Source organism: Triticum aestivum, chromosome 1A, assembly GCF_018294505.1.
Source record: "Triticum aestivum cultivar Chinese Spring chromosome 1A, IWGSC CS RefSeq v2.1, whole genome shotgun sequence".
In the NCBI taxonomy this organism is placed as follows: Eukaryota; Viridiplantae; Streptophyta; class Magnoliopsida; order Poales; family Poaceae; genus Triticum; species Triticum aestivum.
Window position 1 is genome coordinate 319,143,774 of NC_057794.1, and position 15,567 is coordinate 319,159,340.

The window sequence follows — 15,567 nt, forward strand, 5'->3', positions numbered from 1 at the left end:
ACACTTGTACTCCCTCACTGACAAAACCAATTCTGAAATAGAAGGCCAATCATGTACTTGGTTTCACCAACTGGTGAGGAGAAAGAGAAACAGAGCATGAAGAGCAAGAAGAAGAATAAACAGTGCCAAGTGATATTGCTAAAGCCGAGGCGTCAGTCGAGGACATTCAAGGGCTCCGGCAACGTCTACTTTACATGTGAGACGTCCTCCAGGGAGCCCTTCCACTTCTGCGTATTGTCCATGATGAATTTGATGCTACTGTTAGAGTAATATGTTAATGTATTTCTATCCTTTCTCACTAAGCTAATGAAGGTTTCACCTTGTTCCTACTTGTGCAAATAGGGATCATGTTGTGCCAATCATACATTTTAGTGGAACTACACAAGACAATACAATGAACTGTATCCCAGCCAGTGCTTTAACTCTGCTGGAAGTTCTTGATAATCTTTCGATATAATCTCAGCACTGGTAAACAAGAGTGATTTCAACCATACATTTGAATTGCACAAAAATATATACTATTGAGTGATTCCAGTGAGTGCTTTATCATCTCTTCTGGGACTACATGAATAAGCTTTTTTGCTCAGGTTGGTACCGGCCTAAGGCCTTCATCCATATTAGTTTGTTGTCATCTCTATTTGTATCGTGCTACTATGATGAGAAACTCCTTTATCTTTTCACGTTAAAGTTTTGCAACCTATGATACGTGGCAATGCTTTGAGTGTTGAGCTAATTGGCACTGATTAAATAAACAAATTCCTCTCTTTAAGCAAGACTACTATGTTGCTAACTTTACCCATTAAGATAATGAGGGTGCATCTATTTGTTACTGTATGTTTCATCAACTAGTCCCACTATTACAGTAATCTCACTCTCTCAATATATGTGCCAACAGCAATGCTCGATTTTGGTGGAACAGCACAAAATCTTTGGGTGCGTCATTGCCTCGACAGCTTCCTTCCTTTCCTATCAGTCGCTAATCTGGGCTTGCATCCTTCCTTTGCTGTCGGTCGCTTGGTTTATCTTGGCTTCTAGTCAAAGGAAATAGTAATTGATATGCTACCTCACACAGGTTGGTACTGGTCTTTATCCTGATTATTGTGCTTGTCATATGTATTGGTAATTTGGTATTGTGGTACTGTTTGCCGATTTCAGGAAGGAGTAACTTGGAGCCCAAACTTGCAGGCAAATCATTACATTGGGTGATTTCAGTAGAACTGCACAAAAAGATCAGATGGACAGGAACTTATGCTTCTGCTATGTACTCCAAAGTTCACTCAGACAAGCATCGATGTTGACCAGAAGAAGTGCCTATATTCATTCGAGTATCAACCGGCATCAACAAGTTGTCAAACTCCAAATTTTAGGAGAGTGAACGCCAAAAATTTTGCTTGGCGCATAGCCCAGAAAAACATAGTCCAGTCTTTGGTCCCAACTTGTGCCTTTTGCTTATTGGCACATATGGTAGCGAACTGTATGGCATGGAGCCTAAAGATTCCAGACAAGTTATATTCATCTGGAACTTAATCAGTCTGCACGCCAGGGATGCTCCATTTCAGTTGAACTGCACAAAAAATTTGGGTGGTTCATTTTCTCAACCGCCTCCTTTCTTGCCTACAATGTAGAATTTTGGCGAGCTAGAGGACCAAGATGAGCCAGTAAACTAGTTGGATGAAAGTAGTGGCCAAGTTGCTTGAACCTCCCTCGGCATGAGGACACTATTTGAGGATAAACCTATAAGCAAATTTCAGATTGTCTGTGCTGCCTCTTATGTAGTCGAAAGTTTACTCGTACAAGCATTAATTTTAACAAGAAGTACCTCCGACTGAACACCAGTTACCAGTCTATACCCTAGGCAATTAAAGTTCTTCCATGGATGATATTGGCCGTGATCTCAATCATTTGGATGCATAAACATACTGAACATGTGTATATCTGAATCTTTTTGTGAATTATCAATGAATATTGTTGTGTGATCTATCAATCATTTGGATGCATAGACATGCTGAACTTGTGTATATATGAATCTTTTGATTTGTTGATTGTGGATGTTGGCTATGAATATGAACGTGTCCTGTGAACCTGAGTTTGACATGAATGTTTACCTTCTCTGTTGTACTTGTGTGTGAACTTGTTAGTATGCCTACTGTCGGATTTGTGACGTCTGGATGTCAATAGCACACCTTCTTCCCGAGAAGAATTGCACCTGCTTTGTTAGGATAGCAATGGTGCATCAGCTCTTTTTAATCTTTTTGCTCTGTCTTCCCCCCTGCCCAGCTCAACCCCTTCTGTAATGCTTTCGGCCTCAAAACATAGTATTGCGCTATTTTTGGGGCTTGATGAAAAATTGAGTGCTGGTTTCTGTAGGTTGGCCCGCCCAGCAAATGGGCTGCTAGTCCACCACGGACTGGGTGGCTAAAAATACAAGTTGTATGGTGCAGAGGCAAGTAAAAAAACGCCATCGAGGGAAATCCACTGAAGAAAAAAATCGCTCCTGATGTGCTTCTTCAGTCGTGCCGCCGGCCCCATCTTTAATCCAGTTCGCTCGGAGATCTAGCTGGTATCATTTTTTCCAGAGGGCGAACAAGTATCAGCTAGGCCTAGGTTTTGTTTTTTAACATGGGTAGCCCACGACATACGGAGACAGTGGTTTCAACTTATTTTTTGAGGTCCCTACAGGCCTATAGGCTTTTTCATAAAGATCAACATCCCAATGTATTTTTCTTAATAAAGCACAGATCTCTGTTCTATTTATCTATATATAAGAACAATAATGTTGTCTCCAATTTATGTTTTCCCTTCTAACCACATCATATATATTTATATTATTACTATTATTTTATAGAGACTTATATATACATTATAAAAACATCCCACGCGTTATTAACTTATAAAAGTAAATGTTTAACAGAAGTTGGGAAGGAAAATCCTGGTTGTTTTTGACTCACATGCAAGGAAAATCCTGGTGATTGCGTACAAAAGCTTGCGAAGATTTTAAGGACCAATGTAATAATAATGCGCTCATTTTTATTTTGAGCAGTAACTCGCTAATTTGTTAATTTTATATATAAAAATGTGTCGCTCCCATTTATTTTTTGATATTAATTGCCCCTTCTAACCTAACATTATATATAGAAACGAGACCAACTAATTCGTGTATTTCAAGAAAGTGTAAATGGGCTCGGATTTCTTTGATTATGAATGGGCCGCATTGATGCGAAATTATTTGTTCACCCAGCCCAGCAAATGGACAAAATATGGGTTAAATACATGCCACATTTTTGCAGGCTAACTTGTGGGCCAATAGGTCGAAGCCTACGCAGGGCTTTGTCACTTGGTCAACAAATGATTATAACATCCACATCCATTGGATTTATATCCAATGGCTGGCATGCACCTTCAATCTCTCGTCTTCTTCCTCCAGCGTCGCCGGGACCGCCTGGTCCGGCCTCCGGCGGCTAGTGGCTCTGCTTAGCACGCATCGCTACGAAGCGCTACCCCACCACTGGCCAGGCTATCCCTCGACCCCTCCACACCTCTTGTTATTCTCCACCGACTGTAGCCCCACGCTGCACCAGAACGAGTTATAACCCTTCTCCTCGTCTCAATCTACGACTCCACTGCCGCGTCTTCCCATCTCCGGGCCGTTCCCATCCCGGGCCTCGCCATCGTCCACTGCCTTGCTACGCTCAGTGCGGCGTGGTCAACAAACGAGAGTCATCGGAAGAAGACTGTACGTGGAGAGCCTGACGGCTAGAACCCACGAGGTCCATGGTCGCATGCAAGGAAAGTTCCTCCTTATTAAGCTGAAAAAATGTTTCCTCCCCATGACAGCGGGGACCCACCGGTTGTATCTTCGCACGAAATGAAGTACCTCCTTGTTATGCGAAAAAAATTATTCCTCCCATTGACAGCTGGGATCCGTCATATTTGGTGGCCGACTTGTGGGCCTACTAAGCGGACATGTACACAGGGCTTTGTCAACTTAATCAACAAATGATTCTAGCAGCAGGACCATTGGATGTTAATCCAATAGCCGAGCTCCTTCTTCAACCTCTATTCTTGCTCCTGTCTCCCGTGGGCGGCACCGTGGCTATGCTGCCGCGCACCCGAACCAGTCGAGTTTCCCACTCCTCTCCATCTGCGACTCCACTGCCGGATCTTCCCCATCTCCGGGTCGCTCCAGTCTGGGTCCTTGCCATCGTCCACCAGCCTTGGTGCGCTTGGCATGGTGTGGTCAACATGGTCAACAACCGAGAGTCATCGGAAGACGACTGTGCGTGAGAGGCTGACAATGGGGATGCACCACGCCCATGGACGCATGCATGCAACTGCATCCTTTTTACCCTGAAAAATAATTTTTTCTCCCCTTAACTGCTGGTACCCACCAGCTATATCTTCGCACGCAAGGAAGTGCGTCCATATTACGGGCAAAAAAATGATTCGCCCCCTGACTGCTAGGACCCACCAGCTACATCTTCGCACGCAAGGAAGTTCCTGACAATCGGGACCCACCTGGTCGAAGCATACATAGTGTTGTCATTCTGGACGCGAACGATGAACCGTGGCCATGCAACGAAGGGCACGTGTCGTAATAGAGGTGCACACGTGTCGTAGTAGAGGCGTGCATGTAGCATGTACACGTATGTACTGTGTCCAGGGTGCCAGAAAGTAAATACGACCATGTACATACATACGGGCAGGGTCTCGAATGCCTACTCGCGCATATGTACAGCTAGGGCTCGTGTACATGGTTGTGGCTGGGTCAGAACGGGGAAACTGCATCGTCGCCATGTTCATGGGGAGCCAACGGAATGTGTCGTGTTCATTGGGAGGCAACGGAACATGTGTTGTTCATCGGGAGCCAACCGGCTTGGACGGAACAGCCGATGGAAACAAGGCCTGGCGTACCGCAGAACAAAGGAAACGGCCTTGTGTTCGACCAGCCATGGTGGAAACAGGATCCTGTTCATCGGCAAGGGTCTGGCGTACCCAAAACGGAGGAAATGGACCTCCTACGGTCGAAACGGGGTCCTGTTGATCGGGAGGGGTGTGGCGTACCGCAAAACGGACGAAACGGACTTGTGTTGGAGCGCTACGGTCGAAACGGGGGTCCTGTTCATCGGGAGGGGTGTGGCGTACCGTAAAACGGGACTCCACGGGATATTGTTCATCTCCACCATCGACCTCCTCCAGCCTCCACGGGCTACTGTTCATCCACCGTCGATCTCCTCCAGCCTCCACCTGCAACTGTTCATCCACGGGCTCCTGTTCATCCAGCTGTCAGTGTCAAAACCGGCGGATCTCGGGTAGGGGGTCCCGAACTGTGCGTCTAAGGCCGATGGTAACAGAAGACATGGGACATGATGTTTACCCAGGTTTGGGCCCTCTCTATGGAGGTAATACCCTACGTCCTGCTTGATTGATATTGATGAATATGAGTATTACAAGAGTTGACCTACCACGAGATCGTAATGGCTAAACCCTAGAGGCCTAGCTTGTATGGCTATGGTAATGAATATCTCCCTCCTTCGGACTAAGTCTTCTGGTTTATATAGACACCGGGAGGATCTAGGGTTACACAAGGTCGGTTACAAAGAAAAGAATCTACATATTTGGTCGCCAAGCTTGCCTTCCACGCCAAGGAAAGTCCCATCCGGACACGGGTGCAGTCTTCGGTCTTCGTGATCTTCACAGCCCATCAGTCCGGCCCATGGCTAACAGGCCAGACGCCCGAGGACCCCTTAATCCAGGACTCCCTCAGTAGCCCCTGAACCTGGCTTCATTGACAAGGTATCCGGCGCGTAGATCTATCTTTGGCATTGCAAGGCGGGTTCCTCCTTCCGAACTCCAAGATAGTCTTCGGACGTATTGATCATGTCCGGAACTGTAACACACACACAACACACAACCGCAGATAGAATATAATAATCCACAAGTCCAATCTGCTAACAACTTTTCACAAAATGACCTCACATCTGCCCGATCATAATTTCGAACCATTTTTCGTCTGCCGCTCCACATTTCGAGACGCGGTTTCCATTGGCACGTCTTGTCGAAGCAGAGATCATGCCCCATTATTGCGGGATTCTCATCAATATGGGCGTGGGTAACCCAACCGCTCCGTTTACATAGCCCTTGGGAGTAGGCGAATTTTAAGGCGAGTGGGGAGGCGCTCAATATTCATTGCCCTTATAAGGATATAAGAATCCACTTTCTTCTCCCACGCCTTCTCTCATCCTCTGCCCTTCCACTCTTGAGCTCCAGCGCCCAAGTTCTCATCTCCTTCCCACTCAAGCTAGCACTCAACCATGTCCGGATCCAGAGGTCAAGGCAAGTGGATGGTCTCCTCCATCAAGGAGAAGGACATTACTGAGCATCGGGCGGCCGGGTACTTGGCGAAGGAAATCGCCCACCGTCTTCCAGCCCAGGGGCAAGTCATTCCCGCACCAAAGCCCAACGAGAGGGTGGTATTTCTCCCTCATTTCCTCCGCGGACTGGGGTTTCCACTCCACCCTTTCATCCACGGGCTGATGTACTATTATGGGATAGACTTCCATGATCTATCCCCAAACTCTTTCCTCAACATCTCGGCGTTCATCGTCGTGTGTGAGGCCTTCCTCCGCATCCAACCCCACTTCGTGTTGTGGCTCAAAGTATTCAACGTGAGGCCGAAGGTGGTGGATGGCCAGCACGCGGAGTGCGGAGGCACTATGGTGAGTAAGCTGACCAATGTCTCCTGGCCTAAAGGTACTTTTGTGGAGACTGTCAAGGAATGATAGAAACAGTGGTTCTACATCACTGATCCCCGCGGCGCCAACTTGGCGGCAGCTGCCGAATTCAATTCCGGCGTTCCAATGCGGCTCACCTCCTGCGTCAAGAAGAACCCGAATTGGTCTTCATCAGACGAGCTGATAGCGGTGCAGACGCGCGTGCAAAGTATGGTGGACAAGGATATCAAGCTTGTCGATATAATCCAGGTGATGCTAGTTCACCACATACAATGCCCCCTTTGGGAGTTCAATCCGAAGAGGCAGCGGACCCTGGAGAGGCTTTTCGAAACAACTCACGAAGATGCCTGGAAATTGCTCTTCAAGGGAAACGAGGTACCGCCAGCCACGGATTCGGACCGTGGGCACGATATTAACCACCCCGCCAGTGAGGTAACTTTTCAATGCATCCTCTACTTGTTTGTTTCCAAGAGGATATCTAAGCTTTTATTATCATTGCTTCTTTAGGACTGGATGGAGAGGGCGAAGCAGATCAAGTGTCTGGCTTCGCTGCCTGAAGAACCAGTCATTCCTCGTTTAGTGAGTATGCTGGTGTCGGCATCCTATACAGCACCGGCGAAGAAGGCCACGGGGAAGGCCAGGGGGTCCGGAGTGGCCGCCACCGCAAGGGCACTTCCGACACGATGTCCAAAGAGAAGACCCGTTCCTCCGTCGCCGAAGACAACGACGATGAGGAGGAGGAGGAGAGCGATTCTCCCCCTGATGGGGGGGAGGAAGAAGAGGGCGGCCTCCACAATTCTAGAGGGGGAGGCACCCAAGAAGGGCAAAATCCCGCTCGCGGGCAGCAACGCATGGGACGTCGACAACAGTCCGGAGCGACGCCCCCGCACTAAGCCTCGGGCCACATCGTAAGTGCTAAGAATCGTACATGCCCATAAATCTAACCTATCCTCTTTGTCGTATTGACATGATTAGTTATGCTGTTGCAGTCCGGCCCACGACAGCTCCCAGCGATCCTCATCAACAAGCTCGTTGGACTCAAAGGAGATGGCCAGCGGGACACCACCGGCCGCTTACTCTCCCAAGGCCAAGGGAGACGAAGAGGTGCTCTCCCAACGGACCTTCCCAGACCAGGGGAGGTTCAGGAGGCCGTCAAGGCGGCGCCGAAGGGCGATACCTCGGCCGCCGGACACATGGGGGGGCAAGCCCCCATGGAGGCTGACGATGGGGGTCGAGCTCAATTCGGCCCCCATATGAGCATGGATCTGGAGACCCATACGGCCTCGGAATCCGACAAGCAGCTTCCTTCAAGAGAAGGAGGCGTGCCCGTCCCGCCGGCGACCTCTGTCCAACCAGAGGCGCCAGACAATCTATTGGAAGTGCTGCGAGGCGCTTCCATTGTGGAAGAACACCGTATCCTTATGGGTACTGTGATTGAGAAAGTTTGGTCCGTTAGAATCGGAGTGACCGAAGCCTGCAGCAGCCTGCTGCTACCTCTTGAGCACTGCGTTGGTTTTCCCTTGAAGAGGAAAGGGTGATGCAGTAAAGTAGCGTAAGTATTTCCCTCAGTTTTTGAGAACCAAGGTATCAATCCAGTAGGAAGCCACGCTAAAGTCCCATGCACCTACACAAACAAATAAGAACCTCGCAACCAACATGATAAAGGGGTCGTTAATCCCTTCACGGTCACTTACGAGAGTGAGATCTGATATATATGATAAGATAATCTTTTTGGTACTTTTATGATAAAGACTAAAAGTAAAGAAAGCAAAATAAACGGCAATTGAAATATCTTGTTGACGGAAGATTAATATGATGGAAAATAGACCTGGGGGCCATAGGTTTCACTAGTGGCTTCTCTCAAGAAAGCATAAGTATTACTATGGGTAAACGAATTACTGTCGAGCAATTGATAGAATTGAGCATAGTTATGAGAATATCTAGGTAGGATCATGTATATAGGCATCACGTCCGTGACAAGTAGACGGACTCCTGCCTGCATCTACTACTATTACTCCACACATCGACCGCTATCTAGTATGCATCTAGAGTATTAAGTTCATAAGAACAGAGTAGTGCCTTAAGCAAGATGACATGATGTAGAGGGATAAACTCATGCAATATGATATAAACCCCATCTTTTTATCCTCGATGGCAACAATACAATATATGTCGTTGCCCTTTCTGTCACTGGGGTCGAGCACCGCAAGAATGAACCCAAAGCTAAGCACTTCTCCCATTGCAAGAAAGATCAATCTAGTAGGTCAAACCAAACTGATAATTTGAAGAGACTTGCAAAGATAACCAATCATACATAAAAGAATTCAGAGGAGATTCAAATATTGTTCATAGATAATCTTGATCATAAACCCACAATTTGTCGGATCTCTACAAACACACCGCACAAAGAAGAGTTACATCGAATAGATCTCCAAGAGAATCGAGCAGAACTTTGTATTGAGATCCAAAGAGAGAGAAGAAGCCATCTAGCTAATAACTATGGACCCGAAGGTCTGAAGTAAACTACTCACACATCATCGGAGAGGCTATGGTGTTGATGTAGAAGCCCTCCATGATCGATGGTCCTTCGGCGGAGCACCGGAAAAGGCCCCAAGATGGGATCTCATGGGTACAGAAGGTTGCAGCGGTGGAAATAGGGTTTTGGCTCCGTGTCTGGTGGTTTGGGTGTATGTACGTATATATAGGAGGAATAAGTAGGTCGGTGGAGCTACGAGGGGCCCACGAGGGTGGAGGGCGCGCCCAGGGGGGCAGGCATACCCCCTACCTCGTGGCCTCCTTGTTCATTTCTTGGCGTCCACTCCAAGTCCTCTGGATCACGTTTGTTCCAAAAAATCACGTTCCCGAAGGTTTCATTCCGTTTGGACTCCGTTTGATATTCCTTTTCCGCGAAACACTGAAATAGGCAAAAACAACAACAATTTGGGCTGGGCCTCCAGCTGATAGGTTAGTCCCAAAAATAATATAAAATTGTATAATAAATCCCATTAAACATCCAAAACAGAATATAATATAGCATGGAACAATAAAAAATTGTAGATACGTTGGAGACGTATCGACCATCCCCTAGCTTAATTCATGCTCGTCCTCGAGTAGGTAAATGATAAATAGAATTTTTGATGTGGAATGCTACTTAGCATAATTTTTAATGTAATTCTCTTATTTGTGGTATGAATATTCAGATCCGAAAGATTCAAGACAAAAGTTTAATATTGACATAAAAGTAATAATACTTCAAGCATACTAATAAAGCAATCATGTCTTCTCAAAATAAGATGGCCAAAGAAAGTTATCCCTACAAAATCATATAGTCTGGCTATGCTCTATCTTCACCACACAAAATATTTAAATCATGCACAACCCCCGATGACAAGCCAAGCAATTGTTTCATACTTTTGGTGTTCTCAAACTTTTTCAATCTTCATGCAATACATGGGCGTGAGCCATGGATATAGCACTATAGGTGTAATAGAATGGTGGTTATGGAGAAGACAAAAAGGCGAAGATAGTCTCGCATCAACTAGGCATATCAATGGGCTATGGAGATGCCCGTTAATAGATATTTATGTGAGTGAGTAGGGATTTCCATGCAGCGGATGCACTAGAGCTATAAGTGTATGAAAGATCAATAATGAAAAGTAAGTGGGTGTGCATCCAACTTGCTTGCTCAAGAAGACCTAGGGCAATTTGAGGAAGCCCATCATTGGAATATACAAGCCAAGTTCTATAATGAAAATTCCCACTAGTATATGAAAGTGACAAATCAAGAGACTCTCTATCATAAATATCATGGTGCTACTTTGAAGCACAAGTGTGGAAAAAGGATAGTAGCATTGTCCGTTCTCTCTTTTCTCTCATGTTCTTTTAGTTGGGCCTTTTCTTTTATTTTATGGCCTCTTTTTTTAGTCCGGAGTCTCATCCCGACTTGTGGGGGAATCATAGTCTCCATCATCCTTTCCTCACTTGGGACAATGCTCTAATAATGATGATCATCACACTTTTATTTACTTACAACTCAATACTTAGAACAAAATATGACTCTATATGAATGCCTCCGGCGGTGTACCGGGGTATGCAATGAATCAAGAGTGACATGTATGAAGATAATGAACAGTTGCTTTTCCACAAATACGATGTCAACTACATGATCATGCAAAGAAATATGACAATGATGGAGCGTGTCATAGTAAACGGAACGGTGGTAAGTTGCATGGCAATATATCTCGGAATGGCTAAGGAAATGCCATGATAGGTAGGTATGGTGGCTGTTTTGAGGAAGGTATATGGTGGGTGTATGATACTGGCGAAAATTGCGCGGTATTAGAGAGGCCAGCAATGGTGGAAGGATAAAAGTGCATATAATCCATGGACTCAACATTAGTCATAAAGAACTCATATACTTTTTGCAAAAATCTATTATTTATCAAAACAAAGTATTACGTGCATGCTCCTAGGGGGATAGATTGGTAGGAAAAGACCATCGCTCGTCCCTGACCGCCACTCATAAGCAAGACAATCAATAAATAAATCATGCTCCGACTTCATCACATAACGGTTCACCATACATGCATGCTACGGGAATCACAAACTTTAACACAAGTATTTCTCAAATTCATAACCACTCAACTAGCATGAGTCTAATATCATCATCTTCATATCTCAAAACAATTATCAAGAATCAACATTCTCTTAGTATTCAACGCACTTATAAGAATTTTTTTACTAATCTTGGATGCCTATCATATTAGGACTAATTTCACAATTAAAGCAAATTACCATGCTGTTTTGTAGGACTCTCAAAATAATATAATTGAAGCATGAGAGAACAATAGTTTCTATAAAACAAACCACCGCCGTGCTCTAAAAATATATAAGTGAAGCACTAGAGCACAAACTATATAGCTCAAAAGATATAAGTGAAGCACATAGAGTATTCTAATAAATTCCGAATCATGCGTGTCTCTATCAAAAGGTGTTTACAGCAAGGATGATTGTGGTAAACTATAAGCAAAGACTCAAATCATACATGACGCTCCAAGCAAAACACATATCATGTGGTGAATAAAAATATAGCTCCAAATAAAGTTACCGATGGACGAAGACGAAAGAGGGGATGCCTTCCGCGGCATCCCCAAGCTTTGGCTTTTTGGTGTCCTTAGATTTACCTTGGGGTGCCTTGGGAATCCCCAAGCTTAGGCTCTTGCCACTCCTTGTTCCATAATCCAAATCCTTACCCAAAACTTGAAAACTGCACAACACAAAATTTAACAGAAAATCTCGTGAGCTCCGTTAGCGAAAGAAAAAAAACACCACTTCAAGGTACTGTAATGAACTCATTCTTGATTTATATTGGTGTTAAACCTACTGTATTCCAACTTCTCTATGGTTTCTAAACTCTATTACTAGCCATAGATTCATCAAAATAAGCAAACAACACACGAAAAAAGAATCTGTCAAAAACAGAAAAATCTGTAGTAATGTGTACCTAACGCAAACTTATGGAACCCCAAAAATTCTATAATAAATTTCTGGACGTGATGAATTTATCTATTAATCATCTTCAAAAAGAATTAACTAAATATCGCTTTCCAATAAAAAATGGCAGCAATTCTCGTGAGCGCTAAAGTTTCTGTTTTTTACAGCAAGATCAAAAATACTTTCCCCAAGTCTTCCCAACGATTCTACTTGGCACACACACTAATTAAAAATAAAAAACACAACCCAAACAGAGGCTAGATAAATTATTTATTACTAAACAGGAGCAAAAAGCAAAGAATAAAAATAAAATTGGGTTTCCTCCCAACAAGCGCTATCGTTTAACGCCCTTAGCTAGGCATAAAAGCAAGGATAGATCTAGGTATTGGCATGATAATGATAAGGTAAATCACGAAAACTCATCTCATACTCCCTATGTTCAGCAGCAAGTTTTCTTTGTGGCAAGCAAAAGGAATCGAAGGGGCTAAATTTAATGGGACATAAGTCCCCAAGATCAAGCTCGGGAGGTATTGGTTCCTCCTTTGGCCCGTCATATTGCACAATCAATTCATCATTATAAGCATTCTTTTGGCAAAAAGTCATGAGCCTTTGTTCAAGGGAAAAACCTAGCCCGTTGTTCTGGATGGAAAAATTATCATTAAGTTTAGATATACTATTAACAAGAGCATCGGTAGGAACCTTTTTTCTAAGTTTTTCATTAAAAGCAACATGATCTAAAGATCGTAAATGCATAATGTCTTCTTGATAGAAAAAGATTGCTTCTATGGGAGGACGGCCAACATCCACCCTATAATGCGCAAAATTTTCATTGGTTTCTTTTATTATAAATCTGAACTCATGAGCTAAAAAGATGGTTGCTGCTCGGTTAACAGAAGAATGCTCAATATTAGAAAATTCTAGGAAAATCCTTTGTATGGAAGGATGCATATGTAAAAATTGTCTTTCAAGTTCAACTATGAGCAAAGATATAGCATCTGCGAGGCTACTAGTTTTATGAAGGATAGATCCACTCATGGTGGGCAAAGCACTGGCACAAGTAAAGAAATCTTGAATAACTCCCTTCCCAATAATATTACCGCTACCAATCCGAAACTTTTTAGTGTGTAAAATAGTAGGATTTTAAAGAGGATCATCAATAGCATCAAAGTTTTCCATATTATTATCCTTATCAACGATAACCTCCCTAGTTTCAGACATGATGGCAACAGATTGCAAAAAGAATGAGCACATAGAAGGCAGGAAGGAAAAAGAGGCGAACGGAAAAGGAGGGCGAATAAAATGGCAAGGGTGAAGTGGGGGAGAGGAGAACGAAAGGCAAATGGCAAATAATGTAATGCGAGGGATAAGGGTTTGTGATGGGTACTTGGTATGTCTTGACTTGTTCATAGACTCCCCGGCAACGGCACCAGAAATCCTTCTTGCTACCTCTTGAGCACTGCGTTGGTTTTCCCTTGAAGAGGAAACGGTGATGCAGTAAAGTAGTGTAAGTATTTCCCTCAGTTTTTGAGAACCAATGTATCAATCCAGTAGGAGGCCACGCTCAAATCCCACTCACCTACACAAACAAATAAGAACCTCGCAACCAACACGATAAAGGGGTTGTCAATCCCTTCACGGTCACTTACGAGAGAGAGATCTGATAGATATGATAAGATAATATTTTGGTATTTTTATGATAAAGACTAAAAGTAAAGAAAGCAAAATAAACGGCAATTGAAATATCTTGTTGACGGAAGATTAATATGATGGAAAATAGACCCGGGGGCCATAGGTTTCACTAGTGGCTTCTCTCAAGAAATCATAAGTATTACTATGGGTAAACGAATTACTGTCGAGCAATTGATAGAATTGAGCATAGTTATGAGAATATCTAGGTAGGATCATGTATATAGGCATCACGTCCGTGACAAGTAGACGGACTCCTGCCTGCATCTACTACTATTACTCCACACATCGACCGCTATCTAGTATGCATCTAGAGTATTAAGTTCATAAGAACAGAGTAGTGCCTTAAGCAAGATGACATGATGTAGAGGGATAAACTCATGCAATATGATATAAACCCCATCTTTTTATCCTCGATGGCAACAATACAATACGTTTCGTTTCCCTTTCTGTCACTAGGATCGAGCACCGCAAGATTGAACCCAAAGCTAAGACCTTCTCTCATTGCAAGAAAGATCAATCTAGTAGGCCAAACCAAAATGATACTTCGAAGAGACTTGCAAAGATAACCAATCAGACATAAAAGAATTCAGACGAGATTCAAATATTGTCCATAGATAATCCTGATCATAAACCCACAATTCATCGGGTCTCAACAAACACACCGCAAAAAGAAGAGTTACATCGAATAGATATCCAAGAGAATTGTGGAGAACTTTGTATTGAGATCCAAAGAGAGAGAAGAAGCCATCTAGCTAATAACTATGGACCCTCCATGATGTAGACTACTCACACATCATCGGAGAGGCTATGGTGTTGATGTAGAAGCCCTCCGTGATTGATGCCCCCTCCGGCGGAGCGCCAGAAAAGGCCCCAAGATGGGATCTCACGGGTACAGAAGGTTTCGGCGGAGGAAATAGGGTTTTGGATCCATGTCTGATGGTTTGGGCGTACGTAGGTATATATAGGAGGAAGAAGTAGGTCGGTGGAGCTATGAGGGGCCCACAAGGGTGGAGGGCATGCCCAGGAGTTGTAGGCGTGCCCCCCTGCCTCGTGGCCTCCTTGTTCGTTTCTTGACATCCACTCCAAGTCCTCTGGATGAAGGTTTCATTCCGTTTGGACTAAGTTTGATATTCCTTTTCTGCGAAACACTGAAATAGGCAAAAAAACAACAATTTGGGTTGGGCCTCCGGTTAATAGGTTAGTCCCAAAAATAATATAAAAGTGTATAATAAAGCCCATTAAACATCCAAAACAGAATATAATATAGCTTGGAACTATCAAATATTATAGATATGTTGGAGACGAATCACCTGCTGACAGGTTTTGAGGTAAGTGGCGTTTAACCGGGAAAATCCCCACTTAGATAGTAGCCCCTGAGACACTGTCTGGTGTTCGGAAAGAAAATCCGGACAGAAGATCCATTAAATTTCACAGGAAACTAACCAAACTGTGTCTGATGTGAATAAGCAGGCGTCGCAGCTGGCTGCAACTTCTCACACTGCCGAAGTCTCCAGTCTAAGGCAGAAACTGGAGCAGCCGAGGAAGAGCTCGGCCAGGCGAGGAAGCAACTAGAAGACCAGCAAGGTATGCAATGGCTCGCTATATATTCAGAAAGAGTAAATGATGTATACTGACCGTAGTGTCATTATATGTG